Source organism: Cetorhinus maximus, chromosome 24 (genome assembly GCF_964194155.1).
Source record: "Cetorhinus maximus chromosome 24, sCetMax3.hap1.1, whole genome shotgun sequence".
Taxonomy (NCBI): domain Eukaryota; kingdom Metazoa; phylum Chordata; class Chondrichthyes; order Lamniformes; family Cetorhinidae; genus Cetorhinus; species Cetorhinus maximus.
This window is the reverse complement of record NC_135902.1, coordinates 39830796-39838362: the sequence shown is the minus strand read 5'-3', so window position 1 is coordinate 39838362 and position 7567 is coordinate 39830796.

The window sequence follows — 7567 nt, the reverse complement described above, 5'->3', positions numbered from 1 at the left end:
AAAAAAGTTATGATTGCATTCTGGAAAAAAAACTGATTATTTTTCTCTAAATTAAAAAATCTTATGTAGTTATTGCACACATTAAGTACACATGGTGCAGCATTCCATCTGACTGGGTATAGGATTATGCTTGCACTTTTGAAACAGTAAATAATATTTGATTATGCAGGTAGAACAAAAGAAGAATCACAAAACAGGGTGTTGTACCCCAATTAATTAATCAACATGAGCAGAGTTCCAAGCAACAGGTAACTTCCTAACCATCCTAATGCTTGCATATTCTGTAATCAGGCACAAAAGCAGAGAAAAGGAGGAAACCGTGAAATGAAGAAATTCTTCATGAGGAAAGGGATGGGTTAAATTCAGAATGTACCCGAAGAATTGTTTTATTAGTCACCTTTCCTTGTGGGTGGATCAGTTTTATCAAGACAGGTGACACTTCTTTTTGAACTAAAATGAATTGACATCTGGGCAGATTGGACAGAAAGCAACTTGTTCCTTGTTGGGCAGGTTTTTACAGGCAGGGTACACCCATTACTGGTATGCACTTGTGTGGCAGGCAAAGGCATCTTGTGGGCTGTAAATTTCTTTTGCATATATTTGTTCATGGGATGTTGGCGTTGCTGGCTGGGCCAGCATTTATTGCCCATCCCTTGGGACTGAGTGGCTTGCTAGGCCATTTCAGAGGTCATTTTTAAGAGTCAACCACATTAGTCCCCGGAGAATTGCCCTGGGTCTCTGGAGTACTAGCCCAGCAACAATACCACTACTCTATGCCTCCCCAATTACACAGCATGTATAGTAGAGAAACAGGCCATTCAGCCCAACTATACAATGCAAGACAAAAACAGATTTACCTGGGAAAACTCAGCAGGTCTGGCAGCATCGGCGGAGAAGAAAAGAGTTAACGTTTTGAGTCCTCATGATCCTTCAACAGCACTAAGTAAAAATAGAAGAGGGGTGAAATATGAGCTGGTTTAAGGTGGTGGTGGGGGGAGGGGAGAGAGGTTGGGGGTGGGGGGAGGTGGTTGTAGGGACAAGCAAGCAGTGATAGGAGCAGATAATCAAAAGATGTCACAGATAAAGGAACAAAGAGGTGTTGAAGGTGGTGATATTATCTAAGAGAATGTGCTAATTAAGAATGGATGGCAGGACACTCAAGGTACAGCTCTAGTGGGGGTGGGGTGGAAAGTCTGACAGGGCATTACAGGTATAGATTTAAAAATAATGGAAATAGGTGGGAAAAGAAAAATCTATATAAATTATTGGAAAAAACAAAAGGGAGGGGGAAGAAACGGAGAGGGGGTGGGGATGGAGGTGGGAGTTCAAGATCTAAAGTTGTTGAATTCAATATTCAGTCCGGAAGGCTGTAAAGTGCCTAGTGGGAAGATGAGGTGCTGTTCCTCCAGTTTGCGTTGGGTTTCACTGGAACAATGCAGCAAGCCAAGGACAGACATGTGGGCAAGAGAGCAGGGTGGAGTGTTAAAATGGCAAGCGACAGGGAGGTTTGGGTCTTTCTTGCGGACAGACCGCAGGTGTTCTGCAAAGCGGTCGCCCAGTTTACGTTTGGTCTCTCCAATGTAGAGGAGACCGCATTGGGAGCAACGAATGCAGTAAACTAAGGGGAAATGCAAGTGAAATGCTGCTTCACTTGAAAGGAGTGTTTGGGCCCTTGGACGGTGAGGCGAGAGGAAGTGAAGGGGCAGGTGTTGCATCTTCTGCGTGGGCATGGGGAGGTGCCATAGATGGGGGTTGAGTAGGGGGTGATGGAGGAGTGGACCTGGGTGTCCTGGAGGGAACGATCCCTACGGAATGCCGCTGGGGGGGGTGAAGGGAAGATGTGTTTGGTGGTGGCATCATGCTGGAGTTGACGGAGGATGATCCTTTGAATGCGGAGGCTGGTGGGGTGATGAGTGAGGACAAGGGGGATCCTATCATGTTTCTGGGAGGGAGGAGAAGGTGTGAGGGCGGATGTGCGGGAGATGGGCCGGACACGGTTGAGGGCCCTGTCAACGACCGTGGGTGGAAAACCTCGGTTAAGGAAGAAGGAGGACATGTCAGAGGAACTGTTTTTGAAGGTAGCATCATCAGAACAGATGCGACGGAGGTGAAGGAACTGAGAGAATGGGATTGAGTCCTTACAGGAAGCGGGGTGTGAGGAACTGTAGTCAAGGTAGCTGTGGGAGTTGGTAGGCTTGTAATGGATATTAGCGGACAATCTATCACCAGAAATTGAGACAGAGAGGTCAAGGAAGGGAAGGGAAGTGTCAGAGATGGACCATGTGAAAATGTGGAGGGGTGGAGATTGGAAGCAAAATTAATAAATTTTTCCAGGTCCTGACGAGATGCAAGTGTTGATGCTTCATCTGAGCCTCCACCTTTAACCATATCAGCAAAACCTATTCTTTTCTCCCTCATGTTTATCTAACTTACCCTTAAATACATTTATGCCATTTGCCTCATTTACTTATGGCTGCAATTCCACGTTCTTATCAAACTCTAGGGAAAGAAGTTTCTCCTGAATTCCCTATTGGACTTGTCAGACTATCTTATTCTTATGATCCATGGGTTATGGGTCCTCACACAAATAGAAGCATCTTCTCTATGTCTACTCTATGAAACATTTTCATAATTTTAAAGACCTTTATCGCATTATCCCTCAGCCCTCTTTTTTTTCTGAAGAAAAGAGCCCCAGCCTGTTCAGTCTTTCCTGATAAGTATAGCATTTCAGTCTGATAACGTGCCTGTAAATCTGTATCTTTTGAGTGTCTCCTTTCCTTCCTATAAAAAGGAAACCAGAACTGCGCACAGTACTCATAATAAATAGACAGCAATTCGTCCCTTTGAACCTGTTCTGCCATTCAATAAAATCGTGACTGACCCCATCAGCTTCACCTTTCTGCACTATCTCCATAATCTCCTGATTCCTTTAGTATCCAAAAAATCTATGTGTATCTGTGTTGAATATACGCAATGACTGAGCATCCACAATTCTGTGGGGTAGAGAATTCAAAAGACCCACAACCCCCTGACCAAGGGATTTTCTTCTCATCTCAGTCCTAAATAGCTGACCTTGTATCCTGAGACTGTAACCACTAAGTTCTAAACTCCCCAAATTTTCCAGCATCTACCATGCCAACTCCCTTAAGAATTTTATATGTCCTAAAGAGATCATCTCCCAATCTGCTAAACTTTCAGGAATATAGATCTGGTCTGTCAATCTCTTGCCATGGGACAATCTCCTTCTGCCAGGAATCAGTCGAGTGACTGTACGTTACCCTCGGTAAGGCAAGGGGAGCAAAATAGTATACAGTACCCCAGGTGCAGTTTCACCAAAGTCCTATATAATGTAGCAAGACTTCTTTAATACGCCAATCCCTTTGTGATAAAGGCTAACATACCATTTGCTTTACTAATCGCTTCTTGTATTTGCTGGCTAACTTCCTGTGACTCATCCACAAGGAAACGCTGGTCCCTCTTAATACCAACATTTCTTGGTCTCTCACTATTTAAAATATGCTGCTTTTCTCTTTTTTCCAATTTGAAGAGCAGCAATTTATCTGCTCAACCTGTGGAATAGGGTAAGAAACCACAACCTACAATTACATCAGTAAAACTACCAATGCTAGTGGAGTCCAGAGCTGTCAATTCTGGTTGGACATATTCCAGTTTTCATTAGATGGCCTCCCGCCTGCTCCACCCCACACTCCTGCCATTGGTCACTCGTCATGTCAATCCTGGCACTTCTGTTTCCCACACCAATTGGAAAGAACACTCTTTGTTATCTGATTGGATGATTCTTGATTGTTACTAAATCCATCCTTTATTTCCAAAATAGGTAAAGAAAATGTTAATAAAACCACCCATTTTAGCCTGGTTGCTTGAGGATTAATCATTAATTTCTGGAGACTTTAATCCCGTAGTGCTTGTAACCCTGAGTCATCAATTTACCCCCCTGTCCAAAAGCTACCTAAAGTGAACTCTCTTCCACAGAAGTTTTACCCCTTTGAGTCGTTTTATCGACTTCCCTTGGACAGAGAAGTCCCCAGTCCTTCTCTTGCATCGAGACGCTCCATTTCTGACTCAATTTCCTATTTTTAAAAAGCGCCACGTAGACTAACGATCTTTTCTTCCTCAATCAGTTTCTGGCAATGGACCCGCCATACCCGAACCCTCGCTGGCAATTCCTAACACCGGCTCTGGGAAGGTTTACTAATACATGCTGTGTTATTTTACTCTATTCACCTGCCCCACAATACAACTCCCCTCTTGATTTTCGGTGCCTGCAGACCCTGATTTGGGTTTAAGGCACTTTATTTGAAAACTGATGCTAGTGCAGCCCAGAAGCTCACTCCACACTGGGAATTCTGAACATATCTCCTGACCCCGAGACATGTTTGTCCATCAGCCTCGGACTCATTGCTTGTTAATAACATGAGGCAATCAGGGCGACACCAACTCTTAACATTTCACAATAGAGACAAGTTCTCTTCACCCACATTTTGTCGACTGCTGTTGACCTGAACATTACCGCCATTCCGAAGAACAGCTGGCAATTCAGAACAGTAAACTTCATACAATCATAACAGTACAGAACGAGGCCATTCGGCCCACCGTGTCCGTGCTGGCAAAAATCGATCCGACACAAGTTCAGCGGTGCGGATCCTTCACCCTTCATCGATCAGAATACTCATTGTAAAATCACTAGTTCACTTTACTCACTAATATTTATATTGTAACTTGATATTGTTATTCACTATATTGATCACGAATATCCTGCACCCTGCTCATCCTACTATTATTGACTCCACTCTGTAACGAGCTTTACTCCCGATGCAACAAAAAACAAAAATATTGCAAACATTCAGCAATTCAGGGAGACCTGATCCAAAGTTCAATTGAAATGCTAAAGTTTTGCACGCGTGGTTGTATGTTAGCAACATTTTCAGTTCATGTTTCAGCTTTTTTATGTGATCACCTGTCTCACTCTACACGATCACTCTTCGTGTGAATGCTCACTCTCCACTTCCTATGACCTGAATTAAATTGAGTAAATTCCTGACATGGCCAGGATAGATCATCCTCCTCCTTCTGGTACTACACCCCATTGGCGACCATGGACTTCCATTGGATTGGTCCATGATTAGGCTTGGCAAAGTACTTCAGTGGTTTGCCGTTGCCTCCTGCAGTATGGCTGACCAGGAAACCGTCTGGCTTTTTAACCACCTGCCATCAGGAATAATCGGAAGGATTTACAGGCTGATAATCAACCTGTTTGGCCACATTATGCATACACCTTCAGTGGCCATCAAGTCCTGAAGTGGGACTTGTACCCAGAGCTTCAGGCCCAGAGGAAGGGATGCTCCCCCTGCACCAGAAGACCTCCAAACCCAATATAATATAGTTACCAAAGGAGTTCCTAGCTCAGAACTTAAAATAGACATAGATCAGCTTTGTAACAATTGTGAGGATCCACAATGTAAAAAATGTAGAGGATGAAATGTTATAAATGTGAGGATTTGCACTAATGATAAGTATGGGGATGCTTTAAGTATGTGGGATGTGTAATGTTTAGGATTTGCAAATAAAATTATTTGTATAAAATTATGAGGGGCATAGATAGGGTAGACAGGAAGGAATTTTTCCCCTTGGTGGAGGGATCAATAACCAGGGGCATGGATTTAAAGTAAGGGGCAGGAGGTTTAGAGGGGATGTGAGGAAGAATTTTTTAACCCAGAGGGTAGTGGGAATCTGGAACTGTCTGCCTGAAAGGGTAGTAGAGGCAGAAACCCTCATAATATTTAAGAAGTATTTGGATGTGCACTTGCAATGCCATGGCATACAAGGCTATGGGCCTAGTGCTGGAAAATGGGATTAGAATAGTTAGGTACTTGTTTGACCGGCGCAGACTCGATGGGCTGAAGGGCTTTTTTCTGTGCTATAGACCTCTATGACTCTATAAGTGTGAGGATTGTAATATGAGCTTTTGTATTGTTGAATGTGAGATTTTGGAATGTGAGGATTTGTAATGTGAGGGTTTGTAGTGTTGAGTGTGAGGATTTGCAGTATATGGATTTGCAGTGTTGAGTGTGAAGATTTGCAGTGTTGACTGGGGATTTGTAATGTGAGGATTTGCAGTGTGAAGATTTGTAGTGCTGTAATGTGAGGATTTGCAATATGAGCATGTGGAGTGTTGTAATGTGAGGATGTGTAATGAGAGGCTGAGCAGTGTTGTAATGTGAGGATTGCAACATGAGCATGTGCAGTGCTGTCATGTGAGGAAGTTGTGCCCGGATGTGACGGTAGAAGCGCCTGTTTCCAACCGACGACGCAGCTGAAATTTGGGTACATTTCCTGTGTGGAGCTGGTTGAGTGAGACGTGTTTGTAGGAAGTTCCGTGCCGAAGAGCCGGGAAGAAATGATATTTCACAGAAATATTTAGATTTACCGTGATTATTGATACATAATCAGGTAATGTAATAGTTTTAAATTTATTTTTAAAAATATTTTATCATTCGAAATTACAGCGAAGACGGAAGTGTGCGCTGCGTTTAAACAAATCGTATTAAGTCGCAGTTTGATACGTGTGGATTTTAATTCCAGTCTTATTTTCCTCACAAAAAAAAATATATATTTCGGCGATAGTCTTTTCTTTGATGATTAATGTCGTCTTTGGGCGCTTTCGATGGTGGGTGGGGTGCACTGCACATGCGCAGCACTCACAACAAGACGACAAACAACGGTTGGTGGGCGGGGCCCGTTGGGTTGGTTCGGAGCTCTGGGGCGGCGCCGCCGCCACCCGATTGGTTGGCCCGGAGCCCCGCGGTTGGCAGGGCTCTGACGCAAGCGAGCGGCAGATTAGCCTGTCGATTGGATCCCGGAAGTTGCCCCCCCCTCGCTCGCTCGCTCCGCCCACCAGCACCACGGTCAATGTTCGCTCAGGCTTGACCCTGACCGTGTTCAGTGGGAAATATCGTGCCTGTAAGTTAGTTTAACGTGTTAATGTGCTGAAACTCCTGACGGTGGCTGTTTTAGGTCTCACGACTGAGGCAGGGCAAATGAGAGATGATTTTTGAATCCAGCGGCTAAACAACAGGATAGTCATTAAACGCCATGGGATTCAGAAATATTAAATGGAAACATCATGGAACCTGAATAAGAATAGAAACGAAAGCACCTGATGACAGTGTTTGGGGGTGGGGGTGGGGGTGGAGGGAAGATAGCAATCTTTTTCAGCTGCCTCTTTAATCGAAAAATTGTAGTACGGTCAGGGAAATTTGGGGGCTTTTTTGGTGCCCACACAGATGATCTCACCATAAGCAATGGGGACTTTTATCATTCAGTGAATGTAACTTTTGTTTTAACTAAGTGCCTCATTTTTCGTATTGACCACAATTTTGTGACTGGGACCTACACCACACGGACTTCCAGCGGGTTTAAGAAGGCAGCTCACCCATCATCCCCTTCTCAAGGGTAATTAGGGGTGGGCAATAAATGCAGGCCTCACCAGCGGCGCCCACAACCCATGAATGAATTTTAAAAAAGGTTCATTGTGCCTCTTAAGCCC